This window comes from Arachis hypogaea, chromosome 4, assembly GCF_003086295.3.
Source record: "Arachis hypogaea cultivar Tifrunner chromosome 4, arahy.Tifrunner.gnm2.J5K5, whole genome shotgun sequence".
NCBI lineage: Eukaryota > Viridiplantae > Streptophyta > Magnoliopsida > Fabales > Fabaceae > Arachis > Arachis hypogaea.
Genome location: NC_092039.1, coordinates 93,576,098 through 93,594,267, shown reverse-complemented (window position 1 = coordinate 93,594,267; position 18,170 = coordinate 93,576,098). Strand labels below are relative to the sequence as shown.

Here is an 18,170-nt window from a genome sequence, read left to right as displayed (position 1 = left end):
CTGTCTGTTGCTGAGAAAATGATGGAAAAGGCTTGCCATTGCTAAACCTGTTTCTTCCACCATTATTGTTGTTGAAACCTTGTTGAGGTCTCTGTTGATCCTTCCATGAGAGATTTGGATGATTTCTCTATGAAGGATTATAGTGTTTCCATAGGGTTCTCCCATGTAATTCACCTCTTCCATTGATGGGTTTTCAGGATCATAAGCTTCTTCTTCAAATGAAGCATCCTTAGTACTGCCTGGTGCAGCTTGCATTCCAAACAGACTTTGAGAAATCATATTGACTTGCTGAGTCAATATTTTTTTCTGAGCCAATATGGCATTCAGAGTATCAATCTCAAGAACTCCTTTCTTCTGATTCATCCCATTGTTCACAAGATTCCTTTCAGAAGTGTACATGAATTGGTTATTTGCAACCATTTCAATGAGTTCTTGAGCTTATGCAGGCGTCTTCTTCAGATGAAGAGATCCTCCTGCAGAGTTGTCCAATGACATCTTGGACAGTTCAGACAGACCATCATAGAAGATACCTATGATGCTCCATTCAGAAAGCATGTCAGAAGGACACTTTCTGATCAATTATTTGTATCTTTCCCATGCTTCATAGAGGGATTCACCTTCCTTCTGTCTGAAGGTTTGGACTTCCACTCTAAGCTTACTCAATTTTTGAGGTGGAAAGAACTTTGCCAAGAAGGCATTGACTAGCTTTTCCCAAGAGTTCAGGCTTTCTTTAGGTTGTGAATCCAACCATATCCTAGCTCTGTCTCTTACAGCAAAAGGGAATAGCATAAGTCTGTAGACCTCAGGGTTAACCCCATTAGTCTTGACAGTGTCACAGATTTGGAAGAATTCAGCTAAGAACTGATGAGGATCTTCCAATGGAAGTCCATGAAACTTGTAATTCTGTTGCATTAGAGAAACTAATTGAGGCTTAAGCTCAAAGTTGTTTGCTCCAATGGCAGGGATAGAGATGCTTCTCCCATAGAAGTCGGGAGTAGGTGCAGTAAAGTCACCCATCACCTTCCTTGCATTGTTGGCATTGTTGTTGTTTTCGGCTGCTATATCTTTTTTTAATTTGAAGATTTCTGTTAGGTCCTCTCCCGAGAGTTGTGCTTTTGCTTCTCTTAGCTTTCACTTCAAGGTCCTTTCAGGTTCAGGATCAGCATCAACAAGAATGCCTTTGTCTTTGCTCCTGCTCATATGAAAGAGAAGAGAACAAGAAAATATGGAATCCTCTATGTCACAGTACAGAGATTCCTTGAGGTGTCAGAGGAAAAGAAGAATAGAAGGAGGAGGTAGAAGAATTCGAACTTATCAATAGGGATAGAGTTCGAATTGTGTATTGAGGAGGAGTGTTAGTCCATAAATAGAAGGATGTGAGAAGAGGGGAGGAACTTTCGAAAATAAAATAAAAGATTTTAAAATGATTAAAAGAAATTTTGAAAATTTGATGAATGATTTTCGAAAATTAAAGATGGGAAAGAAATAAAGTGATTTTGAAAAAGATTTTGAAATTAGAAATCAAAAAGATATGATTGAAAACTATTTTGAAAAAGATGTGATTAAAAATATATGATTGAAAAACAATTTAAAAAGATTTGATTTTTAAAATTAATGACTTGGCTAACAAGAAATTTAAAAGATATGATTCAGACATTAAACCTTTCTCAACGAAAAGGCAACATACTTGAAATGTTTGAATCAAATCATTAATTGTTAGCAAGTATTTTTGAAAATGGAAAGAAATTGATTTTGAAAATATATGATTGAAAAGATATGATTTGAAAAAGATTTGATTTTGAAAAATTATGAAAACTTGAAAAAAATTTGAATTAAAAACAAAATCTTCCCTCTTGTATCATCCTGGCGTTAAACGCCCAGCCAGGTACCCAGGCTGGCATTTAAACGCCAGTTTTCCTTCTTCACTGGGCGTTTTGAACGCCCAGGTTTTTCTGTGTAATTCCTCTGCTGCATGTTCTGAATCTTCAATTCTGTTTCTCTGTATTATTGACTTGAAAAGACACAAATTAAAATTTTTTTTGAATTTTTAATGATGAGGAATAATCAAAATGAAACTAAGATCAAATAAACAATGCATGCAAGACACCAAACTTAGAAGTTTGTATACTATTGACACTAACAAATTGAGAATGCATATGAGAAACAACAAAACACACAAGACAAAAGAATTTAAAGATCAGAGCAAGGAAATCATCAAGAACAACTTGAAGATCAATGAAGAACATAATGCATGTAATTTTCGAAAATTAGAAGACTAAAGACATGCAATTGACACCAAACTTAAAATTGGACACTAGACTCAAACAAGAAACATAAAATTATTTTTGGTTTTATGATTTTATAAATTTTTTGTGCTTTTTCGAAAATTGAGTGGAAAAGAAAAACAAGGGTTCAAAATTCTTAATGAGAATTCCAGGAATCATGCAATGTTAGTCTAAAGCTGCAGTCTAAAAAGATTAGACATGGATAGCAAAGCTTCAGCAGGACATTACATTCAAGAGCTAAATTGATGAGAATCAATCAGCTTGGTGATGATGAAAACATCATCTGAAACTCTAGAATTCATTCTTAAGAACTCTGAAGGAAAATACCTAATCTAAGTGATGAGCGGATAATTTGTATACTTTTTGGCATTGTTTTTAGTATGTTTTTGATATAATCTAGTTAGTTTTTAGTATATTTTTATTAGTTTTTAGTTAGAATTCACTTTTCTGGACTTTACTATGAGTTTGTGTGTTTTTCTGTGATTTCAGGTATTTTCTGGCTGAAATTGAGGGACCTGAGCAAAAATCTGATTCAGAGACCAAAAAGGACTGCAGATGCTGTTGGATTCTGACCTCCCTGCACTCGAAGCGGATTTTCTGGAGCTACAGAAGCCCAATTGGCGCGCTCTCAACGGCGTTGGAAAGTAGACATCCTGGGCTTTCCAGCAATATATGATAGTTCATACTTTGCCCAAGATTTGATGGCCCAAACCGGCGTTCAAAGTCACCTCAAGAAATCCCAGCGTTAAACGCTGGAACTGGCACCCAAATGGGAGTTAAACGCCCAAACTGGCACCAAAGCTGGCGTTTAACTCCAAGAAGAGTCTCTACACGAAATTTGCTTCATTGCTCAGCCCAAGCACACACCAAGTGGGCCCGGAAGAGGATTTTTATGTCAATTACTCATTTCTGTACACCTTAGGCTACTAGTTTCTTATAAGTAGAACCTTTTACTATTGTATTAGAGAGCTTTTGATCACTTTTAGATCTTAAGTAGACTTTGGTAGCTATCTTCATTGTATGCTATCTTAGTTCCTTGGGAGGCTGGCCATTCGGCCATGCCTAGACCTTATGCTTATGTATTTTCAACGGTGGAGTTTCTACACACCATAGATTAAGGTGTGGAGCTCTGCTGTACCTCGAGTATTAATGCAATTACTATTGTTCTTCCATTCAATTCCGCTTGTTCTTTATCCAAGATATCACTTGTTCTTCAACTTGATGAAGGTGATGATTGACGCCCATCACCATTCTCACTCATGAACAAAGTGACTGACAACCACTCTTGTTCTACTAGCATTCGAGGCTCTAGTGAATATCTCTTGGATTCCTGATTGCACGATGCATGGTTGATCTCCTGACAACCGAGTGCTCGCCTGACAAACGAGCCAACCATTCCGTGAGATCAGAGTCTTCGTGGTATAGGCAAGAACTGATGGCGGCATTCAAGAGAATCCGGAAGGTCTAACCTTGTCTGTGGTATTCTGAGTAGGATTCAATGACTGAATGACTGTGACGTGCTTCAAACCTGTAACTTACTGGGCGTTAGTGACAGACGCAAAAGAATCACTGGATTCTATTCCAGTAGGGGAGGGAACCACACCGGTGATTGGCAGCACTGTGACAGAGTGTGTGCATTAGCTTTCACTGCGAGGATGGGAGGTAGCTGCTGACAACAGTGAGACCCTACACGAGTTTGCCATGGAAAGGAGGAAGAAGGATTGGATGAAGGCAGTAGGAAAGCAGAGAGACGGAAGGGAAGGCATCTTCATACGCTTATCTGAAGTTCCTACCAATGAATTACATAAGTATCTCTATCTTTACCTTTATGTTATTTTCGTTTATCACCATCATTACCATTTGAGTTTGCCTGACTAAGATTTACAAGATGACCATAGCTTGCTTCAATACTAACAATCTCCGTGGGATCGACCCTTACTCACGTAAGGTTTATTACTTGGACGACCCAGTGCACTTGCTGGTTAGTTGTGCGAAGTTGTGTAATGCCATGGTATTGAGCCACCAAGTTCTTGGAGCCATTACCGGGGATTATGAGAGTTGTGAAAAAGTATAGTTCACAATTTCGCGCACCAAGTTTTTGGCGCCGTTGCCGGGGATTGTTCAAGTTTTGAGCAAGCTTTGGTAACATCAGTGCCAAGATCCGGCAACAACATCAAATTTTGGTGTTATTGCCCGGGATTGTTTAGGCTGGACAACTGACGGTTCATCTTGTTGCTTAGATTAGGTATTTTTTTTTTCGAAATTCTTGAAGATGAATTCTAGAGTTTCATGATGATTTGTTGAAATCTGGCTGGCTGAGAAGCCATGTCTAATCTGATTGGACCGAGGTTTCAACTTATCACCACAAGAGCTTATTGATTTTCATCAATCTTGCTTTTGGAGCAATGATTGCTAAGGCTTGGCTGGCTTCTGGCCATGTCTAGTGTTTTGGACCGAAGCTTTCTTTGAAAGCTTGGTTGGCTGTAAAGCCATGTCTAATTCCTGGACCGGAGTCTTAGACTAACATTGCACTGATTCCTGGAATTCTCATTAAGAATTTTGATACCTTTTTCCAATTGATTTTCGAAAAACACAAAAAAAAAGAAAAAAAAGAAAAAAATCATAAAATCCAAAAATATTTCTTGTTTGAGTCTAGAGTCTCATCATAAGTTTGGTGTCAACTGCATGCATTCATGTATTTTGGTGATCTTCAAGATGTTCTTGATGATTTACTTGCTCTGGTCTTTGAATTCTATTGACTTGATTGTTTTGTGTGTCTCATATGCATTTTCATTTGGTGTCTTGCATGCATTGTTATTTGATTCTTGTTGCATTTTGGTTTGTCCTTATTATTAAAAATCCAAAAATATTTTTAATTTGTGTCTTTTCAAGTCAATTATACAAGGAATTGAAGATTCAGAACATACAGCAGAGGAATTGTACAGAAAAAGCTGGGCGTTCAAAACGCCCAGTGAAGAAGGACAGACTGGCGTTTAAACGCCAGCCAGGGTACCTGGTTGGGCGTTTAACGCCCAAAAAGGTAGCATTTTGGGCGTTAAACGCCAGAATGTATACCATTCTGGGCGTTTAACGCCAGGATGGCTAAGGGAGGAAGATTTTGTTTTCAAATCAGATTTTTTCTAAGTTTTCAAAATCTTTTCAAAATCAAATCTTTTTCAAATCAAATTTTCAATCAAATCTTATTCAAAATCAATTTCATTCTATTTTTAAAGATACTTACTATCAATTAATGGTTTGATTCAACATTTCAAGTATGCTGCCTTTTCTGTTGAGAAAGGTTTAATGATTGAATCATATCTTTTCTTGTTAGTCAAGTTTTTAATTTTCAAATCAAATCTTTTTCAAATTGTTTTCAAAACATATCTTTTAAAAAATGTTTTCAAATCATATCTTCTCAATCACATTTTTTTAATCAATCATATCTTTTTAATCACATCTTTTTCAAATTAAGCTTTCAATCAAACCTTTTTGATTTCCAATTTCAAAATCTTTTTCAAAAATCACTTTATTTCTTTTCCACTTTCATTTTCGAAAATTAAGTATTGTTTTTCAAAATTGTTTTCAAATTTTCTACTTAATTTTCGAAAATCACTTCCCTCCTTCTCATATCCTTCTATTTATGGATTAACACTATCCTTTAATGTAAAACTCGAACTCCATTCTCTTTGATAAGTTCGAATTTTACACTTCTGTCTTCTACTCTTCTTTTCCTCTGACACCTAAAGGAATCTCTATACTGTGACATAGAGGATTCCACATTTTCTTGTTCCCTTCTCTTTCTTATGAGCAGGAGCAAAGACAAAGGCATTCTTGTTGAGGCTGATCCTGAACCTGAAAGGACCTTGAAAAGAAAGCTAAGAGAAGCCAAGGCACAACTCTCTTTAGAGCACTTGGACGAATTCTTCAAGGAAGAAGAACAAATGGCAGCCGCAAACAACAACAATGCCAACAATGCAAGGAAGGTGCTTGGTGACTTTACTGCACCTACTCCCGACTTCTATGGGAGAAGCATCTCTATCCCTGCCATTGGAGCAAACAACTTTGAGCTTAAGCCTCAATTAGTTTCTCTAATGCAACAGAATTGCAAGTTCCATGGACTTCCAATGGAAGATCCTCATCAGTTTTTAGCTGAATTCTTGCAAATCTGTGACACAGTCAAGACTAATGGGGTAGACCCTGAGGTCTATAGACTGATGCTATTCCCTTTTGCTGTAAGAGACAGGGCTAGAACATGGTTGGACTCTCAACCTAAAGAAAGCCTGGACTCTTGGGAAAAGCTAGTCAATGCCTTCTTGGCAAAGTTCTTTCCACCTCAAAAATTGAGTAAGCTTAGAGTGGAAGTCCAAACCTTCAGACAGAAGGAAGGAGAATCCCTCTATGAAGCTTGGGAAAGATACAAACAATTGATCAGAAAGTGTCCCACTGATATGCTTTCTGAATGGAGCATCATAGGTATTTTCTATGATGGTCTCTCTGAACTGTCCAAGATGTCTTTGGATAGCTCTTCTGGAGGATCTCTTCATTTGAAGAAGACGCCTACTGAAGCTCAAGAAATGATTGAAATGGTTGCAAATAACCAATTCATGTACACTTCTGAAAGGAATCCTGTGAACAATGGGACTAGTCAGAAGAAAGGAGTTCTTGAGATTGACACTCTGAATACCATATTAGCTCAGAACAAAATATTGACTCAACAAGTCAATATGATTTCTCAAAGTCTGTCTGGAATGCAAAATGCACCAAGCAGTACTAAAGAAGCTTCATCTGAGGAAGAAGCTTATGATCCTGAGAACCCTTCAATGGAAGAGGTGAATTACATGGGAGAACCCTATGGAAACACCTATAACCCTTCATGGAGGAATCATCCAAATCTTTCATGGAAGGATCAACAGAGACCTCAACAAGGTTTCAATAACAATAATGGTGGGAGGAACAGGTTTAGCAATAGCAAGCCTTTCCCATCATCTTCTCAGCAACAGACAGAGAGTTCTAAGCAGAGTACCTCTGACTTAGCAACCATGGTCTCTGATCTAATCAAAACCACTCAAAGTTTCATGACTGAAACTAGGTCCTCCATTAGGAATTTGGAAGGACAAGTGGGTCAGCTGAGCAAGAAAATTACTGAACTTCCTCCAAGCACTCTCCCAAGCAATACTGAAGAAAATCCAAAAGGAGAATGCAAGGCCCTCAATATGGCCGAATTCTGGGAGGAAGAAGAGGCAGTGAACGCCACTGAGGAAGACCTCAATGGACGTCCACTGACCTCCACTGAGTTCCCCAATGAGGAACCTTGGGAATCTGAGGCTCAAACTGAGACCATAGAGATTCCATTAGACTTACTTCTGCCTTTCATGAGCTCTGATGAGTATTCATCCTCTGAAGAGGATGAGTATGTCACTGAAGAGCAAGTTGCTAAATACCTTGGAGCAATCATGAAGCTAAATGACAAGTTATTTGGAAATGAGACTTGGGAGGATGAACCCCCTCTGCTCACCAAAGAACTGGATAACTTGTCTAGGCAGCAATTGCCTCAAAAGAGGCAGGATCCTGGGAAGTTTTCTATACCTTGTACCATAGGCACCATGACCTTCAAGAAGGCCTTGTGTGACTTAGGGTCAAGTGTGAACCTCATGCCCCTCTCTGTAATGGAGAAATTAGGGATCTTTGAGGTACAAGCTGCAAAAATCTCACTAGAGATGGCAGACAACTCAAGAAAACAAGCTTATGGACTTGTAGAGGATGTTTTGGTGAAGATTGAAGACCATTACATCCCTGCTGATTTCATAGTCCTAGAGACTGGGAAGTGCATGGATGAATCCATCATCCTTGGCAGACCCTTCCTAGCCACAGCAAAGGCTGTGATTGATGTTGATAGAGGAGAGTTGATCATTCAAGTGAATGAAGAATCCTTGGTGTTTAAGGCCCAAGGATATCCCTCTGTCTTCATGGAGAGGAAGCATGAAGAGCTTCTCTCAAAACAGAGCCAAACTGAGCCCCCACAGTCAAACTCTAAGTTTGGTGTTGGGAGGCCACAACCAAACTCTAAGTTTGGTGTTGAACCCCCACATTCAAACTCTAAGTTTGGTGTTGGGAGGTTCCAACACGGTTCTGAGCATTTCTGAGGCTCCATGAGAGTCCTCTGTCAAGCTAATGACATTAAAGAAGCGCTTGTTGGGAGGCAACCCAATGTTTTATAATTAATTATTTTCTTTTGTTGTTCTATCTTTTTTGTAGGTTGATGATCATAAGAAGTCACAAAAACAATGAAAAAAGCAAAAACAGAATGAAAAACAGGAAGAAAAACAGCACACCCTGGAGGAAGATGCTGCTGGCGTTTAAACGCTAGTCAGCCTAGCAGTTGGGCGTTTAACGCCCAGTCTGGCACCCTTCTGGGCGTTTAACGCCAGAAAGGGGCACCAGACTGGCGTTAAACGCCAGTAAAGGGCAAGAACCTGGCGTTAAACGCCAGGAATGGGCACCAGCCCGGCGTTTAACGCCAGAAATGGCTCAAAACGTGGATTTTGATGCCATTTGGTGCAAGGATGCCTTTTCCTTGACACTACAGGATCTGTGGACCCCACAGGACCCTACCATCACTCTCTCTCTTCTTCCCCCATTCACCAATCACCTCAACACCTCTTCCCCAAAAACCCCTCACCTATCAAATCCTACCCTTCTCTTCACCACTCACATCCATCCTTCATAAATCCCCACCAACCTCACCCTTCAAATTCAAACCACTTTCCCTCCCAAACCCACCCATAATGGCCGAACCATTCACCCCCTCTCTCCTATATATACCCCTCTTCAACCCTTCATTTTCACACAACCTAAACACCACTTCTCCCCCTCTTTGGCCGAATTCACCACCATCTCCCTCTTCCTCATTTCTTCTTCTTCTACTCTCTTCTTTCTTCTTTTGCTCGAGGACGAGCAAACATTTTAAGTTTGGTGTGGTAAAAGCGTTGCTTTTTCGTTTTTCCATAACCATTATGGCATCCAAGGCCGGAGAAACCTCTAAAAAGAGGAAAGGGAAGGCAAAGGCTTCCACCTCCGAGTCATGGGAGATGGATAGATTCCTCTCAAGGGTGCATCAAGACCATTTCTATGAAGTTGTGGCCTTGAAGAAGGTGATCCCCGAGGTACCCTTTTCACTCAAAAAGGGTGAATATTCGGAGATCCGCCATGAGATCCGAAGAAGAGGTTGGGAAGTTCTTACCAACCCCATTCAACAAGTCGGAATCTTGATGGTTCAAGAGTTCTATGCCAATGCATGGATCACCAAGAACCATGACCAAAGTGTGAACCCGAATCCAAAGAATTATCTTACTATGGTTCGGGGGAAATACTTGGATTTTAGTCCGGAGAGTGTGAGGGTGGCGTTCAACTTGCCTATGATGCAAGGAGATGAGCATCCTTACACTAGACGGGTCAACTTTGATCAAAGGTTGGACCAAGTCCTCACAGTCATATGTGAAGAGGGCGCACAATGGAAGCAAGATTCAAGAGGAAAGCTGGTCCAATTGAGAAGGCATGACCTCAAGCCCGTGGCTAGAGGATGGTTAGAGTTCATACAACGCTCAATCATTCCCACTAGCAACCGGTCCGAAGTTACCCTAGACCGGGCCATCATGATCCATGGCATCATGATTGGAGAAGAAATAGAGGTTCATGAGGTTATAGCCCAAGAACTCTATAAAGTGGCAGACAAGACCTCCACCTTGGCAAGGTTAGCCTTCCCTCATCTCATTTGTCACCTCTGTTATTCAGTTGGAGTTGACATAGAGGGAGACATCCCCATTGATGAGGACAAACCCATCACCAAGAAAAGGATGGAGTACACAAGAGATCCCACTCATCATGAGATCCCTGAGATTCCTCAAGGGATGAACTTTCCTCCACAAAACTATTGGGAGCAACTAAACACCTCCCTAGGAGAGTTGAGTTCCAATATGGGACAATTAAGGGTGGAGCACCAAGAACACTCCATCATCCTTCATGAGATTAGAGAAGATCAAAGAATCATGAGGGAGGAGCAACAAAGACAAGGAAGAGACATTGAGGAGCTCAAGCACTCCATAGGATCTTCAAGAGCAAGAAAGAGCCGCCATCACTAAGGTGGACCCGTTCTTTGATCTCCTTGTTATTTGTTCTTCTGTTTTTTCGAATTTTATGCTTATGTTTATCCATGTTTGTGTCTTATGATCATTAGTGTCTTAGTGTATATGCCTTAAAGTTATGAATGTCCTATGAATCCATCACCTTTCTTAAATAAAAATGTGCTTAATTGAAAAAGGAAGAATTGCATGAATTTTGAATTTTATAATAGTTTAATTATTTTGATGTGGTGGTAATACCTTTGTTCTCTGAATGTATGCTTAAACAGTGCATATATATCTTGAATTTGTGGTTCATGAATGTTGGCTCTTGAAAGAATGATGAAAAAGGAGACATGTTACTGAGGATCTGAAAAATCAATAAAATGATTCTTGAAGCAAGAAAAAGCATTTTCAAAAAAAAAAACCGAAAAAAAAAGAGAAAAAAAGGAAACGAGAAAAAAAATATATTAGAAATAAGAGTTGTGATCCAAGGCAAATAAGAGTGTGCTTAAGAACCCTGGACACCTCTAATTGGGGACTTTAGCAAAGCTGAGTCACAATCTGAAAAGGTTCACCCAATTATGTGTCTGTGGCATGTATGTATCCGGTGGTAATACTGGAAGACAGAGTGCTTTGGGCCACAGCCAAGACTCAATAAATAGCTATGTTCAAGAATCATCATATCTTACTAAGAGAATCATTAGCACTATCTGGACTCTGAGTTCCTAAAGAAGCCAATCATTCTGAATTTCAAGGGATAGATTGAGATGCCAAAACTGTTCAGAGGCAAAAAGTTAAAAACCCCGCTCATCTAATTAATACTGATCTTCACAGATGTTTTTGGAATTCATTGCATATTCTCTTCTTTTTGTCTTATTTGATTTTCAGTTGCTTGGGGACAAGCAACAATTTAAGTTTGGTGTTGTGATGAGCGGATAATTTGTATACTTTTTGGCATTGTTTTTAGTATGTTTTTGATATAATCTAGTTAGTTTTTAGTATATTTTTATTAGTTTTTAGTTAGAATTCACTTTTCTGGACTTTACTATGAGTTTGTGTGTTTTTCTGTGATTTCAGGTATTTTCTGGCTGAAATTGAGGGACCTGAGCAAAAATCTGATTTAGAGACCAAAAAGGACTGCAGATGCTGTTGGATTCTGACCTCCCTGCACTCGAAGCGGATTTTCTGGAGCTACAGAAGCCCAATTGGCGCGGTCTCAACGGCGTTGGAAAGTAGACATCCTGGGCTTTCCAGCAATATATGATAGTCCATACTTTGCCCAAGATTTGATGGCCCAAACCGGCGTTCAAAGTCACCTCAAGAAATCCCAGCGTTAAACGCTGGAACTGGCACCCAAATGGGAGTTAAACGCCCAAACTGGCACCAAAGCTGGCGTTTAACTCCAAGAAGAGTCTCTACACGAAATTTGCTTCATTGCTCAGCCCAAGCACACACCAAGTGGGCCCAGAAGAGGATTTTTATGTCAATTACTCATTTCTGTACACCTTAGGCTACTAGTTTCTTATAAGTAGAACCTTTTACTATTGTATTAGAGAGCTTTTGATCACTTTTAGATCTTAAGTAGACTTTGGTAGCTATCTTCATTGTATGCTATCTTAGTTCCTTGGGAGGCTGGCCATTCGGCCATGCCTAGACCTTATGCTTATGTATTTTCAACGGTGGAGTTTCTACACACCATAGATTAAGGTGTGGAGCTCTGCTGTACCTCGAGTATTAATGCAATTACTATTGTTCTTCCATTCAATTCCGCTTGTTCTTTATCCAAGATATCACTTGTTCTTCAACTTGATGAAGGTGATGATTGACGCCCATCACCATTCTCACTCATGAACAAAGTGACTGACAACCACTCTTGTTCTACTAGCATTCGAGGCTCTAGTGAATATCTCTTGGATTCCTGATTGCACGATGCATGGTTGATCGCCTGACAACCGAGTGCTCGCCTGACAAACGAGCCAACCATTCCGTGAGATCAGAGTCTTCGTGGTATAGGCAAGAACTGATGGCGGCATTCAAGAGAATCCGGAAGGTCTAACCTTGTCTGTGGTATTCTGAGTAGGATTCAATGACTGAATGACTGTGACGTGCTTCAAACCTGTAACTTACTGGGCGTTAGTGACAGACGCAAAAGAATCACTGGATTCTATTCCAGTAGGGGAGGGAACCACACCGGTGATTGGCAGCACTGTGACAGAGTGTGTGCATTAGCTTTCACTGCGAGGATGGGAGGTAGCTGCTGACAACAGTGAGACCCTACACGAGTTTGCCATGGAAAGGAGGAAGAAGGATTGGATGAAGGCAGTAGGAAAGCAGAGAGACGGAAGGGAAGGCATCTTCATACGCTTATCTGAAGTTCCTACCAATGAATTACATAAGTATCTCTATCTTTACCTTTATGTTATTTTCGTTTATCACCATCATTACCATTTGAGTTTGCCTGACTAAGATTTACAAGATGACCATAGCTTGCTTCAATACTAACAATCTCCGTGGGATCGACCCTTACTCACGTAAGGTTTATTACTTGGACGACCCAGTGCACTTGCTGGTTAGTTGTGCGAAGTTGTGTAATGCCATGGTATTGAGCCACCAAGTTCTTGGAGCCATTACCGGGGATTATGAGAGTTGTGAAAAAGTATAGTTCACAATTTCGCGCACCACTAAGCAACAAGATGAACCGTCAGTTGTCCAAACTCGAATAATCCCCGGCAACGGCGCCAAAAACTTGGAGCACGAAATTGTGATCATCAATGGCGCCATCAACATGGTACGCTCAATTGCAATCTCAACTCTTTATCACAACTTCGCACAACTAACCAGCAAGTGCACTGGGTCATCCAAGTAATAAACCTTACGCAAGTAAGGGTCGATTCCACAGAGATTGTTGGTATGAAGCAAGCTATGGTCATCTTGTAAATCTCAGTCAGGCGGATTCAAATGGTTATAGAGGATTCATGATTAAAAGATGAATAAAACATAAAATAAAGATAGAGATACTTATGTAATTCATTGGTGAGAATTTCAGATAAGCGTATGGAGATGCTTTGTCCCTTCCGTCTCTCTGCTTTCCTACTGTCTTCATCCAATCCTTCTTACTCCTTTCCATGTCAAGTTGTATGTTGGGCATCACCGTTGTCAATGGCTACAGTCCTGTCCTCTCAATGAAAATGTTCAACGCGCTCTGTCACAGCACGGCTATTCATCTGTCGGTTCTCGATCATGTCGGAATACAATCCAGTGATTCTTTTGCGTCTGTCACTAACGTCCCACAATCGCAAGTTTGAAGCTCGTCACAGTCATTCAATACTTGAACCCTACTCAGAATACCACAGACAAGGTTTAGACCTTCCGGATTCTCAAGAATGCCGCCATCAATTCTAGCTTATACCACGAAGATTCTGATTAAGGAATCCAAGAGATATCCACTCAATCTAAGGTAGAACGGAGGTGGTTGTTAGGCACACGTTCATAGGTAAGAATGATGATGAGTGTCACGGATCATCACATTCATCAAGTTGAGGAACAAGTGATATCTTAGAACAAGAATAAGCTGAATTGAAGAGAAGAACAATAGTAATTGCATTAATACTCGAGGTACAGTAGAGCTCCACACCTTAATCTATGGTGTGTAGAAACTCCACCATTGAAAATACATAAGAAAAAGGTCTAGGCATGGCCGTGAGGCCAGCCCCATGATCTAAGATAGCATAAGACTACTCGAAGATAGCTACCCCGATGAAAATACAATAGCAAAAGGTCCTATTTATAGAGAACTAGTAGCTTAGGGTTTACAAAACTGAGTAAATGACGTAAAAATCCACTTCCGGGCCCACTTGGTGTGTGCTTGGGCTGAGCATTAAAGCTTTTATGTGTAGAGACTCTTCTTGGAGTTAAACGCCAGCTTTTGTGCCAGTTTGGGCGTTTAACTCCCATTCTTTTGCCAGTTCCGGCGTTTTACGCCAGAATTCTTGAGTTGACTTGGAACGCCAGTTTGGGCCATCAAATCTCAGGCAAAGTATAAACTATTATATATTGCTGGAAAGTCCACGATGTCTACTTTCCAACGCAATTGGGGGCACGCCAAATGGGTTTCTGTAGCTCCAGAAAATTGACTTTAAATGCAGGGAGGTCAGAATCCAACAGCATCTGCAGTCCTTTTTCAGCCTCTGAATCAGAGTTTTGCTCAGGTCCCTCAATTTCAGCCAGAAAATACCTGAAATCACAGAAAAATAAACAAACTCATAGTAAAGTCCAGAAAAGTGAATTTTAAATAAAAACTAATAAAAATATAATAAAAACTAACTAAAACATACTAAAAACATACTAAAAACAATGCCAAAAAGTGTATAAATTATCCGCTCATCATATGTAATGTCCTGCTGAAGCTTGGTTAGCCATGTCTAATCTTTTTAGACTGAAGCTTTAGACTAACATTGCATGATTCATGGAATTCTCATTAAAAATTTTGAGTTTCTTATTTTCTTTTTCAAAAATAATTTTTGAAAAATTAAAAAAATTAAAATCATAAAAAAATAATATTTTGTGTTTTTTGTTTGAATCTAGTGTCAATTTTTAAGTTTGGTGTCAATTGTATGTCTTTATTCTTCTTGCATTTTTCGAAAGTGTGTTCTTGTGTTCTTTATTGATCTTCAAGTTGTTCTTGATGATTTTCTTGTCTGATCTTTAAATTCTCTTATTTTGTGTCTTTTGTTGTTTCTCATGTGCATTCTAAAATTGTTAGTGTCTCTAGTATGAAAATTTCTAAGTTTGATGTCTTGCATGTCTTTCTTTTCTTAAAAATTTTCAAAAATATGTTCTTGATATTCATCATGATCTTCAAATTGTTCTTGCATGCATTCCTTGTTTTGATCTTAGTTTTTCATGTTTAATTTCATTCTGTTGTTTTTCCCTCTCATCATAAAAAATTCAAAAAATTCAAAATTATGTCTTTTCAAGTCAATAAAACAGAGAATTGAAGATTCAGAACATACAGCAGATGAATCACAGAGAAAAAGCTGAGCGTTCAAAACGCCTAGTAAGGAAGGATTTTTGGCGTTTAAACGCAAGCCAGGGTATCTGGCTAGGTGTTTAATGCCCAAGGAGGTAGCCAAGTGGGCGTTAAAAGCCAGGATAACACCAAGGAGGAAATTTTGTTTTCAATCCAAATCTTTTTCAACTTTTCAAATTTTAAAATTAATTTTTCAAAATCTTAACTTTTTCATATCCTCTCTTATCAATCATATCTTTTTCAAAATCAAATCTTTTTTCATTTTTCTTTTAATATTTTCGAAAATCCTTGCTAACAATTAATGTTGTGATTCAAAAATTTCAAGTTTGTTACTTTCTTGTTAAGAAAGGTTCAATATTTGAATTTTAGAATCATATCATTTAATTTCTTATTAGTCAAGTCATCAATTTTAAAAATCAAATATTTTTTTTAATTTGTTTTTCAATCATATCTTTTCAATCATATCTTTTTAAATCATATCTTTTTCAAATCACATCTTTTTAAATTTTAATTTCAAAATCTTTTTCTAACTTCTTATCTTTTCAAAACTTACTATTTCTTATCTTTTTCAAAACCACCTAACTACTTTTCTCTCTCCAATTTTTGAAAACAACTAACAACTTTTTCAAAAATCTTTTTAATTAACTAATTGTTTTAAACTCTAATTTTATTTTATTTAAAAATTTTCAAAAATTCTCCCTCTCCCATCTCTTTCTATTTAATCACTAACACTTATCCTCCTTTGATAATTCGGACCCCTTCTCTCTCTATAAGTTTGAATTTCTCTCTCTACCTCATCCTTCTATTCTTCTTTTCCACTGACACATCAAGGAATCTCTATACTGTGACATAGAGGATTCCATACTTTCTTTTTTTTCTTCTCTTTCATATGAGTAGGAATAAAGATAAAGGCATTCTTGTTGAAGCTGATCCTAAACCTGAAAGGACTCTGAAGAGGAAGTTAAGAGAAGCTAAAGCACAACTCTCTGGAGAGGACCTAACAGAAATTTTTGAAAAAGAAGAAGACATGGCAGCCAAAAATAACAACAATGCCAACAATACAAGGAAGGTGCTTGGTGACTTTACTGCACCAACTCCCGACTTCCATGGGAGAAGCATCTCCATTCCTACCATTGGAGCAAACAACTTTGAGTTTAAGCCTCAATTAGTTTCTCTGATGCAACAGAATTGCAAGTTTCATGGACTTCCATTGGAAGATCCTCATCAGTTCTTGGATGAATTTTTGCAAATCTGTGACACTGTTAAGACCAATGGAGTTGATCCCGAGGTCTACAAACTTATGCTTTTCCCTTCAGCTGTAAGAGACAGAGCTAGTATATGGTTGAACTCACAACCTAGAGAAAGCCTAAACTCTTGGGAAAAGCTGGTCAATGCCTTCTTAGCTAAATTATTTCCACCTCAAAAGATGAGTAAGCTTAGAGTGGAAGTTCAAACCTTCAAACAGAAGGAAGGTGAATCCTTCTATGAAGCTTGAGAAAGATACAAGCAATTGATCAGAAGGTGTCTTTCAGATATGCTTTTAGAATGGAGCATCATATGTATCTTCTATGATGGTCTGTTGGTGGACGAAATTGTGATCACATCAATATAGTATTAATATATTTATTGTAGGATTGTGGAACTTAGGATTTTTGGTATGAGTGGGCACAATTCCGTTCAACTGACCAGCAAGTGTACTGGGTCGTCCAAGTAATACCTTACGTGAGTAAGGGTCGAATCCACAGAGATTATTGGTTTGAAGCAATCAATATTTACTTTATTGATCTTAGTTAGGATGTCAACAAGGATTAATTTGGATTAAAAGTGAAATTACTGGAATTTGATAAAAGAGGGAACAATGTTACTTTGATTTGCAGTAATGGGAAACATGTTGGAGTTTTGGAGATGCTTTGTCCTCTGACTTCAACTCTTCCTTGAAATCCTCTTCTCACACGCAGGTTCCTTCCATGGCAAGCTCTATGTAGGGTGTCACCATTGTCAGTGGCTACTTCCCATCCTCGCAGTGAAAACTATGCTCACGCACTCTGTCACAGTACGGCTAATCACCGGTTGGTTCCCGCTCCTACTGGAATAGAATCACTCTTTTGCGTCTGTCACTAACGCCCAGCAGGTTAAAGTTTGAAGCACGTCACAGTCATTCAATCCCGGAATCCTACTCGGAATACCACAGACAAGGTTTAGACTTTCCGGATTCTCATGAATGCTGCCATCAATCCGGCTTATACCACGAAGATTCTGTTGGGGAATCTAAGAGATATTCATTCAATCTGATGTAGAACGGAGGTGGTTGTCAGGCACACGTTCATGGGTTGAGGAAGGTGATGAGTGTCACGGATCATCACCTTCTCCACAGTTAAGCGCGAATAAACATCTTAGATAAGAACAAGCGTGTTTGAATGGAAAACAAAGGAATTGTATTAAATCATCGAGACGCTGCAGAGCTCCTCACCCCCAACAATGGAGTTTAGAGACTCATGCCGTCACAAAGTATGTAATTCAGATCTGAAAATGTCATGAGGTACAAGAAATGTCTGTAAAAGTTGTTTAAATAGTAAACTAATAACCTAGGGTTACAGAAAATGAATAAACTAAGATAATTGGTGCAGAAATCCACTTCTGGGGCCCACTTAGTGTGTGCTGGGGCTGAGACTAAAGCTTTCCACGTGCAAAGGCCTTTCTTGGCGTCAAACTTTAGGTTATGACGTGTTTTGGGCG

At 39.0% G+C, this 18,170-nt stretch overlaps 3 non-coding genes across 3 annotated transcripts; 1 reads left to right on the top strand and 2 right to left on the bottom strand.

Moving 5' to 3' along the window:
• The first annotated feature begins 549 nt into the window (after positions 1–549).
• LOC112799083 (small nucleolar RNA R71) lies at positions 550–657 on the top strand. The gene has a single exon (XR_003200668.1). It is a non-coding gene; the product is annotated as a small nucleolar RNA R71 (small nucleolar RNA).
• A 5,974-nt stretch (positions 658–6,631) lies between these two features.
• On the bottom strand, positions 6,632–6,739 carry LOC112799012 (small nucleolar RNA R71). The gene has a single exon (XR_003200602.1). It is a non-coding gene; the product is annotated as a small nucleolar RNA R71 (small nucleolar RNA).
• A 10,127-nt stretch (positions 6,740–16,866) lies between these two features.
• On the bottom strand, positions 16,867–16,974 carry LOC112799044 (small nucleolar RNA R71). Its single transcript, XR_003200632.1, has one exon. It is a non-coding gene; the product is annotated as a small nucleolar RNA R71 (small nucleolar RNA).
• Between the last annotated feature and the right edge of the window lie 1,196 nt (positions 16,975–18,170).